The 13,426-nt window shown below is 43.3% G+C and overlaps 17 non-coding genes across 17 annotated transcripts; all 17 read right to left on the bottom strand.

The window, feature by feature from the left end:
• Nucleotides 1-216: 216 nt before the first annotated feature.
• Nucleotides 217-299, bottom strand: TRNAL-AAG (transfer RNA leucine (anticodon AAG)). Its single transcript has one exon. It is a non-coding gene; the product is annotated as a tRNA-Leu (tRNA).
• A 186-nt stretch (nt 300-485) lies between these two features.
• On the bottom strand, nt 486-568 carry TRNAL-CAG (transfer RNA leucine (anticodon CAG)). The gene has a single exon. It is a non-coding gene; the product is annotated as a tRNA-Leu (tRNA).
• A 632-nt stretch (nt 569-1,200) lies between these two features.
• TRNAL-UAG (transfer RNA leucine (anticodon UAG)) lies at nt 1,201-1,283 on the bottom strand. Its single transcript has one exon. It is a non-coding gene; the product is annotated as a tRNA-Leu (tRNA).
• A 1,024-nt stretch (nt 1,284-2,307) lies between these two features.
• On the bottom strand, nt 2,308-2,390 carry TRNAL-AAG (transfer RNA leucine (anticodon AAG)). Its single transcript has one exon. It is a non-coding gene; the product is annotated as a tRNA-Leu (tRNA).
• Nucleotides 2,391-3,291: 901 nt separating this feature from the next.
• On the bottom strand, nt 3,292-3,374 carry TRNAL-UAG (transfer RNA leucine (anticodon UAG)). The gene has a single exon. It is a non-coding gene; the product is annotated as a tRNA-Leu (tRNA).
• Nucleotides 3,375-4,398: 1,024 nt separating this feature from the next.
• Nucleotides 4,399-4,481, bottom strand: TRNAL-AAG (transfer RNA leucine (anticodon AAG)). The gene has a single exon. It is a non-coding gene; the product is annotated as a tRNA-Leu (tRNA).
• A 186-nt stretch (nt 4,482-4,667) lies between these two features.
• TRNAL-CAG (transfer RNA leucine (anticodon CAG)) lies at nt 4,668-4,750 on the bottom strand. Its single transcript has one exon. It is a non-coding gene; the product is annotated as a tRNA-Leu (tRNA).
• Nucleotides 4,751-5,382: 632 nt separating this feature from the next.
• Nucleotides 5,383-5,465, bottom strand: TRNAL-UAG (transfer RNA leucine (anticodon UAG)). Its single transcript has one exon. It is a non-coding gene; the product is annotated as a tRNA-Leu (tRNA).
• Nucleotides 5,466-6,758: 1,293 nt separating this feature from the next.
• Nucleotides 6,759-6,841, bottom strand: TRNAL-CAG (transfer RNA leucine (anticodon CAG)). The gene has a single exon. It is a non-coding gene; the product is annotated as a tRNA-Leu (tRNA).
• A 632-nt stretch (nt 6,842-7,473) lies between these two features.
• Nucleotides 7,474-7,556, bottom strand: TRNAL-UAG (transfer RNA leucine (anticodon UAG)). The gene has a single exon. It is a non-coding gene; the product is annotated as a tRNA-Leu (tRNA).
• A 1,024-nt stretch (nt 7,557-8,580) lies between these two features.
• TRNAL-AAG (transfer RNA leucine (anticodon AAG)) lies at nt 8,581-8,663 on the bottom strand. The gene has a single exon. It is a non-coding gene; the product is annotated as a tRNA-Leu (tRNA).
• A 187-nt stretch (nt 8,664-8,850) lies between these two features.
• On the bottom strand, nt 8,851-8,933 carry TRNAL-CAG (transfer RNA leucine (anticodon CAG)). The gene has a single exon. It is a non-coding gene; the product is annotated as a tRNA-Leu (tRNA).
• A 632-nt stretch (nt 8,934-9,565) lies between these two features.
• On the bottom strand, nt 9,566-9,648 carry TRNAL-UAG (transfer RNA leucine (anticodon UAG)). The gene has a single exon. It is a non-coding gene; the product is annotated as a tRNA-Leu (tRNA).
• A 1,024-nt stretch (nt 9,649-10,672) lies between these two features.
• TRNAL-AAG (transfer RNA leucine (anticodon AAG)) lies at nt 10,673-10,755 on the bottom strand. The gene has a single exon. It is a non-coding gene; the product is annotated as a tRNA-Leu (tRNA).
• A 186-nt stretch (nt 10,756-10,941) lies between these two features.
• On the bottom strand, nt 10,942-11,024 carry TRNAL-CAG (transfer RNA leucine (anticodon CAG)). The gene has a single exon. It is a non-coding gene; the product is annotated as a tRNA-Leu (tRNA).
• Nucleotides 11,025-11,656: 632 nt separating this feature from the next.
• Nucleotides 11,657-11,739, bottom strand: TRNAL-UAG (transfer RNA leucine (anticodon UAG)). Its single transcript has one exon. It is a non-coding gene; the product is annotated as a tRNA-Leu (tRNA).
• A 1,024-nt stretch (nt 11,740-12,763) lies between these two features.
• Nucleotides 12,764-12,846, bottom strand: TRNAL-AAG (transfer RNA leucine (anticodon AAG)). The gene has a single exon. It is a non-coding gene; the product is annotated as a tRNA-Leu (tRNA).
• Nucleotides 12,847-13,426: the final 580 nt, after the last annotated feature.

Genomic DNA, 13,426 nt, shown 5'->3' with positions numbered 1-13,426 from the left:
CCATTTCTTTCATAAAAAAGATTTTTAAAGTACCCCACAAAAGAAATATAAAACACCACGAGTGCTAGAAGAATATTACATTAACGTTAAAGATAGAATAGGGCAAATGCATTTGCAGTTGAAACTGAAGTTTGGTACTTATTCAGATATTATTTACATTGCCAATTTTTAGCTGAGATTCTAAAGGAACTGAGAGAGAAAATGGAATTCAAGTTTTGTCAAAAGTGGGATTTGAACCCACGCCTCCAGGAGAGACTGCGGCCTTAACGCAGCGCCTTAGACCACTCGGCCATCCTGACCCCATGCTGCTTTTTCATCTAAAGGGTGAGAAAGATATTAGGAACCAAAAAATGCACAGAGCTTAGGCCAATAGTGGCTAGAGCAAGAAAAAAACTCACTGCACTCTTCCAAGAAGACAATCCTATAAGCCACTGCGAGGGAAATGATCATATTTCTCAAGAAAAAAATTAGAGTAAACACAGGACTGTCAGAAGTGGGATTTGAACCCACACCTCCAGAGGAGACTGCGACCTGAACGCAGCGCCTTAGACCACTCGGCCATCCTGACTTGCTTTCCCAGCATCTTCCAGAGGCCAGACAGCCATGCAGGTGAGGTACTGAAAAGGAATGCCCTCAATTTATTTATCCTATTATATGCACTTCCAACAGATCTTTGAACAATCTGTACAGAGCAGGACCTATGGAGAACTCTTTAGAACTTTGAGGCGAACAAAGAGAAAGTGCTATTCACCAGCCACTTGAACGGCTCAAAGCTGCTTTGAAATTGAGACAATAGCCACCTCTTGGCTGGCTAAAGCAATTTCAACAAGGGATCTCAAAGTCACAACATAGGGTGGAGTATGCAAATTTAAGCAGCCCCTGATCAAAGCCCTGAGGAAATTGCTGTAAGTGTGCTGGAGTCCAGTTGTCTACCAGATGAATGGCATTCTTCCAAATTTGCTGGGCCCGTCTGGCCAGGGCATACAAGAGCATGACTCTTCCAGATGACCTCTTACATGGGTCCTATGCTCATTTGGTAAGGATTGCGCTTTGTCAGCAAGACGTTATAGAACCTAAATATATGAGAAACCCTATCTCTCTTGACAAGAGGAGAACGGAATAACGTGCCAAGTGAAGACCAACAGATGCAACTTCCATCAGATGTTAACCTGATAAAGGAGATTAAATCTCCAAAAGGCATGTCAGAAGTGGGATTCGAACCCACGCCTCCAAAGGAGACTGTGGCCTAAACACAGCGCCTTAGACCTCTCGGCCATCCTGACAGTATATGCTTTTAAGAAATGAATAAACGTTACTCAGAAACGTCTACCTCAATGCAAGCCTGAAATAATTTAAACCTTCAAACACAAGGTGCAACTTTATGCACAGGACAATAAACACAGAAGAACACATACGAAAGCACTTTATTTCACAGGTATACAGTTTTCATGCTTTTAGAACACCACATACCTCTCACCAGCTATTTAGGGTCCTGTATCCGACTCACAACATTTCCTTGCCTGCGACCTCTCTCTCTACACAAACAACTACAGCACAGGAAGTAGGAAGGCAATAGGTGGGGCAGTTTATGCAAATTTATGCTGCCAATGTGCCTTGCAGATTCATGCAGGATTTCTAGATCCTTGCTGGATACAAGAGAGTAGGCCTTGTTCCAGATAAACTATCCCTAGCAGGGAAAGTCTGAGCACAGGCACTCTTTTGCTCTTTAGCCCCTGGCCTGGGACTCACCCTCACTTGCTGAGGCGTGAAATTCTGCATACCAACTTTGCACAGAAGGTATGTTTGTGGTTGTTTGGGGATGGGTGGGAGGTCAAGAGCAGGGAAAAGCAGGTCTCCTTCACTACTAGACTCCTCTTCTATGCCTCCCTGCCATTCACTCACTCTGTCTTTGTTTCATTCTCTCCTTCCACAACACTCCTTCTCACTCACTCGCTCTATCACTTGTATTTTTGCCCTTGCTCTGCATTCTATAGTGGAAACATCTCTTGAATGAAGCATCTGAAAATGACGTGACATAAAATTTAAAACCTCCTTATTGGAAACCTAAAACATCACAAGACTTAATGTAACCCATTTCTTTCATAAAAAAGATTTTTAAAGTACCCCACAAAACAAATATAAAACACCACGAGTGCTAGAAGAATATTACATTAACGTTAAAGATAGAATAGGGCAAATGCATTTGCAGTTGAAACTGAAGTTTGGTACTTATTCAGATATTACTTACATTGCCAATTTTTAGCTGAGATTCTAAAGGAACTGAGAGAGAAAATGGAATACAAGTTTTGTCAGAAGTGGGATTCGAACCCACGCCTCCAGGAGAGACTGCGGCCTTAACGCAGCGCCTTAGACCACTCGGCCATCCTGACCCCATGCTGCTTTTTCATCTAAAGGGTGAGAAAGATATTAGGAACCAAAAAATGCACAGAGCTTAGGCCAATAGTGGCTAGAGCAAGAAAAAAACTCACTGCACTCTTCCAAGAAGACAATCCTATAAGCCACTGCGAGGGAAATGATCATATTTCTCAAGAAAAAAATTAGAGTAAACACAGGACTGTCAGAATTGGGATTTGAACCCACGCCTCCAGAAGAGACTGCGACATGAACGCAGCGCCTTAGACCACTCGGCCATCCTGACTTGCTTTCCCAGCATCTTCCAGAGGCCAGACAGCCATGCAGGTGAGGTACTGAAAAGGAATGCCCTCAATTTATTTATCCTATTATATGCACTTCCAACAGATCTTTGAACAATCTGTACAGAGCAGGACCTATGGAGAACTCTTTAGAACTTTGAGGCAAACAAAGAGAAAGTGCTATTCACCAGCCACTTGAACGGCTCAAAGCTGCTTTGAAATTGAGACAATAGCCACCTCTTGGCTGGCTAAAGCAATTTCAACAAGGGATCTCAAAGTCACAACATAGGGTGGAGTATGCAAATTTAAGCAGCCCCTGATCAAAGCCCTAAGGAAAATGCTGTAAGTGTGCTGGAGTCCAGTTGTCTACCAGATGCATGGCATTCTTCCAAATTTGCAGGGCCCGTCTGGCCAGTGCATACAAGAGCATGACTATTCCAGATGACCTCTTACATGGGTCCTATGCTCATTTGGTAAGGATTGCGCTTTGTCAGCAAGACGTTATAGAACCTAAATATATGAGAAACCCCATCTCTCTTGACAAGAGGAGAACAGAATAACGTGCCAAGTGAAGACCAACAGATGCAACTTCCATCAGATGTTAACCTGATAAAGGAGATTAAATCTCCAAAAGGCATGTCAGAAGTGGGATTCGAACCCACGCCTCCAAAGGAGACTGTGGCCTAAACACAGCGCCTTAGACCTCTCGGCCATCCTGACAGTATATGCTTTTAAGAAATGAATAAAAGTTACTCAGAAACGTCTACCTCAATGCAAGCCTGAAATAATTTAAACCTTCAAACACAAGGTGCAACTTTATGCACAGGACAATAAACACAGAAGAACACATACGAAAGCACTTTATTTCACAGGTATACAGTTTTCATGCTTTTAGAACACCACATACCTCTCACCAGCTATTTAGGGTCCTGTATCCGACTCACAACATTTCCTTTCCTGCGACCTCTCTCTCTACACAAACAACTACAGCACAGGAAGTAGGAAGGCAATAGGTGGGGCAGTTTATGCAAATTTATGCTGCCAATGTGCCTTGCAGATTCATGCAGGATTTCTAGATCCTTGCTGGATACAAGAGAGTAGGCCTTGTTCCAGATAAACTATCCCTAGCAGGGAAAGTCTGAGCACAGGCACTCTTTTGCTCTTTAGCCCCTGGCCTGGGACTCACCCTCACTTGCTGAGGCGTGAAATTCTGCATACCAACTTTGCACAGAAGGTATGTTTGTGGTTGTTTGGGGATGGGTGGGAGGTCAAGAGCAGGGAAAAGCAGGTCTCCTTCACTACTAGACTCCTCTTCTATGCCTCCCTGCCGTTCACTCACTCTGTCTTTGTTTCATTCTCTCCTTCCACAACACTCCTTCTCACTCACTCGCTCTATCACTTGTATTTTTGCCCTTGCTCTGCATTCTATAGCGGAAACATCTCTTGAATGAAGCATCTGAAAATGACGTGACATAAAATTTAAAACCTCCTTATTGGAAACCTAAAACATCACAAGACTTAATGTAACCCATTTCTTTCATAAAAAAGATTTTTAAAGTACCCCACAAAACAAATATAAAACACCACGAGTGCTAGAAGAATATTACATTAACGTTAAAGATAGAATAGGGCAAATGCATTTGCAGTTGAAACTGAAGTTTGGTACTTATTCAGATATTATTTACATTGCCAATTTTTAGCTGAGATTCTAAAGGAACTGAGAGAGAAAATGGAATTCAAGTTTTGTCAGAAGTGGGATTTGAACCCACGCCTCCAGGAGAGACTGCGGCCTTAACGCAGCGCCTTAGACCACTCGGCCATCCTGACCCCATGCTGCTTTTTCATCTAAAGGGTGAGAAAGATATTAGGAACCAAAAAATGCACAGAGCTTAGGCCAATAGTGGCTAGAGCAAGAAAAAAACTCACTGCACTCTTCCAAGAAGACAATCCTATAAGCCACTGCGAGGGAAATGATCATATTTCTCAAGAAAAAAATTAGAGTAAACACAGGACTGTCAGAAGTGGGATTTGAACCCACACCTCCAGAGGAGACTGCGACCTGAACGCAGCACCTTAGACCACTCGGCCATCCTGACTTGCTATCCCAGCATCTTCCAGAGGCCAGACAGCCATGCAGGTGAGGTACTGAAAAGGAATGCCCTCAATTTATTTATCCTATTATATGCACTTCCAACAGATCTTTGAACAATCTGTACAGAGCAGGACCTATGGAGAACTCTTTAGAACTTTGAGGCGAACAAAGAGAAAGTGCTATTCACCAGCCACTTGAACGGCTCAAAGCTGCTTTGAAATTGAGACAATAGCCACCTCTTGGCTGGCTAAAGCAATTTCAACAAGGGATCTCAAAGTCACAACATAGGGTGGAGTATGCAAATTTAAGCAGCCCCTGATCAAAGCCCTAAGGAAATTGCTGTAAGTGTGCTGGAGTCCAGTTGTCTACCAGATGCATGGCATTCTTCCAAATTTACAGGGCCCGTCTGGCCAGGGCATACAAGAGCATGACTCTTCCAGATGACCTCTTACATGGGTCCTATGCTCATTTGGTAAGGATTGCGCTTTGTCAGCAAGACGTTATAGAACCTAAATATATGAGAAACCCCATCTCTCTTGACAAGAGGAGAACGGAATAACGTGCCAAGTGAAGACCAACAGATGCAACTTCCATCAGATGTTAACCTGATAAAGGAGATTAAATCTCCAAAAGGCATGTCAGAAGTGGGATTCGAACCCACGCCTCCAAAGGAGACTGTGGCCTAAACACAGCGCCTTAGACCTCTCGGCCATCCTGACAGTATAGGCTTTTAAGAAATGAATAAAAGTTACTCAGAAACGTCTACCTCCATGCAAGCCTGAAATAATTTAAACCTTCAAACACAAGGTGCAACTTTATGCACAGGACAATAAACACAGAAGAACACATACGAAAGCACTTTATTTCACAGGTATACAGTTTTCATGCTTTTAGAACACCACATACCTCTCACCAGCTATTTAGGGTCCTGTATCCGACTCACAACATTTCCTTGCCTGCGACCTCTCTCTCTACACAATCAACTACAGCACAGGAAGTAGGAAGGCAATAGGTGGGGCAGTTTATGCAAATTTATGCTGCCAATGTGCCTTGCAGATTCATGCAGGATTTCTAGATCCTTGCTGGATACAAGAGAGTAGGCCTTGTTCCAGATAAACTATCCCTAGCAGGGAAAGTCTGAGCACAGGCACTCTTTTGCTCTTTAGCCCCTGGCCTGGGACTCACCCTCACTTGCTGAGGCGTGAAATTCTGCATACCAACTTTGCACAGAAGGTATGTTTGTGGTTGTTTGGGGATGGGTGGGAGGTCAAGAGCAGGGAAAAGCAGGTCTCCTTCACTACTAGACTACTCTTCTATGCCTCCCTGCCGTTCACTCACTCTGTCTTTGTTTCATTCTGTCCTTCCACAACACTCCTTCTCACTCACTCGCTCTATCACTTGTATTTTTGCCCTTGCTCTGCATTCTATAGTGGAAACATCTCTTGAATGAAGCATCTGAAAATGACGTGACATAAAATTTAAAACCTCCTTATTGGAAACCTAAAACATCACAAGACTTAATGTAACCCATTTCTTTCATAAAAAAGATTTTTAAAGTACCCCACAAAAGAAATATAAAACACCACGAGTGCTAGAAGAATATTACATTAACGTTAAAGATAGAATAGGGCAAATGCATTTGCAGTTGAAACTGAAGTTTGGTACTTATTCAGATATTATTTACATTGCCAATTTTTGGCTGAGATTCTAAAGGAACTGAGAGAGAAAATGGAATTCAAGTTTTGTCAGAAGTGGGATTTGAACCAACGCCTCCAGGAGAGACTGCGGCCTTAACGCAGCGCCTTAGACCACTCGGCCATCCTGACCCCATGCTGCTTTTTCATCTAAAGGGTGAGAAAGATATTAGGAACCAAAAAATGCACACAGCTTAGGCCAATAGTGGCTAGAGCAAGAAAAAAACTCACTGCACTCTTCCAAGAAGACAATCCTATAAGCCACTGCGAGGGAAATGATCAAATTTCTCAAGAAAATAATTAGAGTAAACACAGGACTGTCAGAAGTGGGATTTGAACCCACGCCTCCAGAGGAGACTGCGACCTGAACGCAGCGCCTTAGACCACTCGGCCATCCTGACTTGCTTTCCCAGCATCTTCCAGAGGCCAGACAGCCATGCAGGTGAGGTACTGAAAAGGAATGCCCTCAATTTATTTATCCTAGCATATGCACTTCCAACAGATCTTTGAACAATCTGTACAGAGCAGGACCTATGGAGAACTCTTTAGAACTTTGAGGCGAACAAAGAGAAAGTGCTATTCACCAGCCACTTGAACGGCTCAAAGCTGCTTTGAAATTGAGACAATAGCCACCTCTTGGCTGGCTAAAGCAATTTCAACAAGGGATCTCAAAGTCACAACATAGGGTGGAGTATGCAAATTTAAGCAGCCCCTGATCAAAGCCCTAAGGAAATTGCTGTAAGTGTGCTGGAGTCCAGTTGTCTACCAGATGCATGGCATTCTTCCAAATTTGCAGGGCCCGTCTGGCCAGGGCATACAAGAGCATGACTCTTCCAGATGACCTCTTACATGGGTCCTATGCTCATTTGGTAAGGATTGCGCTTTGTCAGCAAGACGTTATAGAACCTAAATATATGAGAAACCCCATCTCTCTTGACAAGAGGAGAACGGAATAACGTGCCAAGTGAAGACCAACAGATGCAACTTCCATCAGATGTTAACCTGATAAAGGAGATTAAATCTCCAAAAGGCATGTCAGAAGTGGGATTCGAACCCACGCCTCCAAAGGAGACTGTGGCCTAAACACAGCGCCTTAGACCTCTCGGCCATCCTGACAGTATAGGCTTTTAAGAAATGAATAAAAGTTACTCAGAAACGTCTACCTCCATGCAAGCCTGAAATAATTTAAACCTTCAAACACAAGGTGCAACTTTATGCACAGGACAATAAACACAGAAGAACACATACGAAAGCACTTTATTTCACAGGTATACAGTTTTCATGCTTTTAGAACACCACATACCTCTCACCAGCTATTTAGGGTCCTGTATCCGACTCACAACATTTCCTTGCCTGCGACCTCTCTCTCTACACAAACAACTACAGCACAGGAAGTAGGAAGGCAATAGGTGGGGCAGTTTATGCAAATTTATGCTGCCAATGTGCCTAGCAGATTCATGCAGGATTTCTAGATCCTTGCTGGATACAAGAGAGTAGGCCTTGTTCCAGATAAACTATCCCTAGCAGGGAAAGTCTGAGCACAGGCACTCTTTTGCTCTTTAGACCCTGGCCTGGGACTCACCCTCACTTGCTGAGGCGTGAAATTCTGCATACCAACTTTGCACAGAAGGTATGTTTGTGGTTGTTTGGGGATGGGTGGGAGGTCAAGAGCAGGGAAAAGCAGGTCTCCTTCACTACTAGACTACTCTTCTATGCCTCACTGCCGTTCACTCACTCTGTCTTTGTTTCATTCTCTCCTTCCACAACACTCCTTCTCACTCACTCGCTCTATCACTTGTATTTTTGCCCTTGCTCTGCATTCTATAGTGGAAACATCTCTTGAATGAAGCATCTGAAAATGACGTGACATAAAATTTAAAACCTCCTTATTGGAAACCTAAAACATCACAAGACTTAATGTAACCCATTTCTTTCATAAAAAAGATTTTTAAAGTACCCCACAAAACAAATATAAAATACCACGAGTGCTAGAAGAATATTACATTAACGTTAAAGATAGAATAGGGCAAATGCATTTGCAGTTGAAACTGAAGTTTGGTACTTATTCAGATATTATTTACATTGCCAATTTTTAGCTGAGAATCTAAAGGAACTGAGAGAGAAAATGGAATTCAAGTTTCGTCAGAAGTGGGATTCGAACCCACGCCTCCAGGAGAGACTGCGGCCTTAACGCAGCGCCTTAGACCACTCGGCCATCCTGACCCCATGCTGCATTTTCATCTAAAGGGTGAGAAAGATATTAGGAACCAAAAAATGCACAGAGCTTAGGCCAATAGTGGCTAGAGCAAGAAAAAAACTCACTGCACTCTTCCAAGAAGACAATCCTATAAGCCACTGCGAGGGAAATGATCATATTTCTCCAGAAAAGAAATTAGAGTAAACAGAGGACGGTCAGAAGTGGGATTTGAACCCACGCCTCCAGAGGAGACTGCGACCTGAACGCAGCGCCTTAGACCACTCGGCCATCCTGACTTGCTTTCCCAGCATCTTCCAGAGGCCAGACAGCCATGCAGGTGAGGTACTGAAAAGGAATGCCCTCAATTTATTTATCCTATTATATGCACTTCCAACAGATCTTTGAACAATCTGTACAGAGCAGGACCTATGGAGAACTCTTTAGAACTTTGAGGCGAACAAAGAGAAAGTGCTATTCACCAGCCACTTGAACGGCTCAAATCTGCTTTGAAATTGAGACAATAGCCACCTCTTGGCTGGCTAAAGCAATTTCAACAAGGGATCTCAAAGTCACAACATAGGGTGGAGTATGCAAATTTAAGCAGCCCCTGATCAAAGCCCTGAGGAAATTGCTGTAAGTGTGCTGGAGTCCAGTTGTCTACCAGATGCATGGCATTCTTCCAAATTTGCCGGGCCCGTCTGGCCAGGGCATACAAGAGCATGACTCTTCCAGATGACCTCTTACATGGGTCCTATGCTCATTTGGTAAGGATTGCGCTTTGTCAGCAAGACGTTATAGAACCTAAATATATGAGAAACCCCATCTCTCTTGACAAGAGGAGAACGGAATAACGTGCGAAGTGAAGACCAACAGATGCAACTTCCATCAGATGTTAACCTGATAAAGGAGATTAAATCTCCAAAAGGCATGTCAGAAGTGGGATTCGAACTCACGCCTCCAAAGGAGACTGTGGTCTAAACACAGCGCCTTAGACCTCTCGGCCATCCTGACAGTATAGGCTTTTAAGAAATGAATAAAAGTTACTCAGAAACGTCTACCTCCATGCAAGCCTGAAATAATTTAAACCTTCAAACACAAGGTGCAACTTTATGCACAGGACAATAAACACAGAAGAACACATACGAAAGCACTTTATTTCACAGGTATACAGTTTTCATGCTTTTAGAACACCACATACCTCTCACCAGCTATTTAGGGTCCTGTATCCGACTCACAACATTTCCTTGCCTGCGACCTCTCTCTCTACACAAACAACTACAGCACAGGAAGTAGGAAGGCAATAGGTGGGGCAGTTTATGCAAATTTATGCTGCCAATGTGCCTTGCAGATTCATGCAGGATTTCTAGATCCTTGCTGGATACAAGAGAGTAGGCCTTGTTCCAGATAAACTATCCCTAGCAGGGAAAGTCTGAGCACAGGCACTCTTTTGCTCTTTAGCCCCTGGCCTGGGACTCACCCTCACTTGCTGAGGCGTGAAAATCTGCATACCAACTTTGCACAGAAGGTATGTTTGTGGTTGTTTGGGGATGGGTGGGAGGTCAAGAGCAGGGAAAAGCAGGTCTCCTGCACTACTAGACTCCTCTTCTATGCCTCCCTGCCATTCACTCACTCTGTCTTTGTTTCATTCTCTCCTTCCACAACACTCCTTCTCACTCACTCGCTCTATCACTTGTATTTTTGCCCTTGCTCTGCATTCTATAGTGGAAACATCTCTTGAATGAAGCATCTGAAAATGACGTGACATAAAATTTAAAACCTCCTTATTGTAAACCTAAAACATCACAAGACTTAATGTAACCCATTTCTTTCATTAAAAAATTTTTTAAAGTACCCCACAAAACAAATATAAAACACCACGAGTGCTAGAAGAATATTACATTAACGTTAAAGATAGAATAGGGCAAATGCATTTGCAGTTGAAACTGAAGTTTGGTACTTATTCAGATATTATTTACATTGCCAATTTTTAGCTGAGATTCTAAAGGAACTGAGAGAGAAAATGGAATTCAAGTTTTGTCAGAAGTGGGATTTGAACCCACGCCTCCAGGAGAGACTGCGGCCTTAACGCAGCGCCTTAGACCACTCGGCCATCCTGACCCCATGCTGCTTTTTCATCTAAAGGGTGAGAAAGATATTAGAAACCAAAAAATGCTCAGAGCTTAGGCCAATAGTGGCTAGAGCAAGAAAAAAACTCACTGCACTCTTCCAAGAAGACAATCCTATAAGCCACTGCGAGGGAAATGATCATATTTCTCAAGAAAAAAATTAGAGTATACAGAGGACTGTCAGAAGTGGGATTTGAACCCACACCTCCAGAGGAGACTGCGACCTGAACGCAGCGCCTTAGACCACTCGGCCATCCTGACTTGCTTTCCCAGCATCTTCCAGAGGCCAGACAGCCATGCAGGTGAGGTACTGAAAAGGAATGCCCTCAATTTATTTATCCTATTATATGCACTTCCAACAGATCTTTGAACAATCTGTACAGAGCAGGACCTATGGAGAACTCTTTAGAACTTTGAGGCAAACAAAGAGAAAGTGCTATTCACCAGCCACTTGAACGGCTCAAAGCTGCTTTGAAATTGAGACAATAGCCACCTCTTGGCTGGCTAAAGCAATTTCAACAAGGGATCTCAAAGTCACAACATAGGGTGGAGTATGCAAATTTAAGCAGCCCCTGATCAAAGCCCTAAGGAAAATGCTGTAAGTGTGCTGGAGTCCAGTTGTCTACCAGATGCATGGCATTCTTCCAAATTTGCAGGGCCCGTCTGGCCAGTGCATACAAGAGCATGACTATTCCAGATGACCTCTTACATGGGTCCTATGCTCATTTGGTAAGGATTGCGCTTTGTCAGCAAGACGTTATAGAACCTAAATATATGAGAAACCCCATCTCTCTTGACAAGAGGAGAACGGAATAACGTGCCAAGTGAAGACCAACAGATGCAACTTCCATCAGATGTTAACCTGATAAAGGAGATTAAATCTCCAAAAGGCATGTCAGAAGTGGGATTCGAACCCACGCCTCCAAAGGAGACTGTGGCCTAAACACAGCGCCTTAGACCTCTCGGCCATCCTGACAGTATATGCTTTTAAGAAATGAATAAAAGTTACTCAGAAACGTCTACCTCAATGCAAGCCTGAAATAATTTAAACCTTCAAACACAAGGTGCAACTTTATGCACAGGACAATAAACACAGAAGAACACATACGAAAGCACTTTATTTCACAGGTATACAGTTTTCATGCTTTTAGAACACCACATACCTCTCACCAGCTATTTAGGGTCCTGTATCCGACTCACAACATTTCCTTTCCTGCGACCTCTCTCTCTACACAAACAACTACAGCACAGGAAGTAGGAAGGCAATAGGTGGGGCAGTTTATGCAAATTTATGCTGCCAATGTGCCTTGCAGATTTATGCAGGATTTCTAGATCCTTGCTGGATACAAGAGAGTAGGCCTTGTTCCAGATAAACTATCCCTAGCAGGGAAAGTCTGAGCACAGGCACTCTTTTGCTCTTTAGCCCCTGGCCTGGGACTCACCCTCACTTGCTGAGGCGTGAAATTCTGCATACCAACTTTGCACAGAAGGTATGTTTGTGGTTGTTTGGGGATGGGTGGGAGGTCAAGAGCAGGGAAAAGCAGGTCTCCTTCACTACTAGACTCCTCTTCTATGCCTCCCTGCCGTTCACTCACTCTGTCTTTGTTTCATTCTCTCCTTCCACAACACTCCTTCTCACTCACTCGCTCTATCACTTGTATTTTTGCCCTTGCTCTGCATTCTATAGCGGAAACATCTCTTGAATGAAGCATCTGAAAATGACGTGACATAAAATTTAAAACCTCCTTATTGGAAACCTAAAACATCACAAGACTTAATGTAACCCATTTCTTTCATAAAAAAGATTTTTAAAGTACCCCACAAAACAAATATAAAACACCACGAGTGCTAGAAGAATATTACATTAACGTTAAAGATAGAATAGGGCAAATGCATTTGCAGTTGAAACTGAAGTTTGGTACTTATTCAGATATTATTTACATTGCCAATTTTTAGCTGAGATTCTAAAGGAACTGAGAGAGAAAATGGAATTCAAGTTTTGTCAGAAGTGGGATTTGAACCCACGCCTCCAGGAGAGACTGCGGCCTTAACGCAGCGCCTTAGACCACTCGGCCATCCTGACCCCATGCTGCTTTTTCATCTAAAGGGTGAGAAAGATATTAGGAACCAAAAAATGCACAGAGCTTAGGCCAATAGTGGCTAGAGCAAGAAAAAAACTCACTGCACTCTTCCAAGAAGACAATCCTATAAGCCACTGCGAGGGAAATGATCATATTTCTCAAGAAAAAAATTAGAGTATACACAGGACTGTCAGAAGTGGGATTTGAACCCACAACTCCAGAGGAGACTGCGACCTGAACGCAGCGCCTTAGACCACTCGGCCATCCTGACTTGCTTTCCCAGCATCTTCCAGAGGCCAGACAGCCATGCAGGTGAGGTACTGAAAAGGAATGCCCTCAATTTATTTATCCTATTATATGCACTTCCAACAGATCTTTGAACAATCTGTACAGAGCAGGACCTATGGAGAACTCTTTAGAACTTTGAGGCGAACAAAGAGAAAGTGCTATTCACCAGCCACTTGAACGGCTCAAAGCTGCTTTGAAATTGAGACAATAGCCACCTCTTGGCTGGCTAAAGCAATTTCAACAAGGGATCTCAAAGTCACAACATAGGGTGGAGTATGCAAATTTAAGCAGCCC

Source organism: Triturus cristatus, unplaced genomic scaffold (genome assembly GCF_964204655.1).
Source record: "Triturus cristatus unplaced genomic scaffold, aTriCri1.1 SCAFFOLD_262, whole genome shotgun sequence".
Lineage (NCBI taxonomy): Eukaryota > Metazoa > Chordata > Amphibia > Caudata > Salamandridae > Triturus > Triturus cristatus.
The sequence above is the reverse complement of the archived record's forward strand: the minus strand, read 5'-3'. Positions and strand labels throughout refer to the sequence as shown.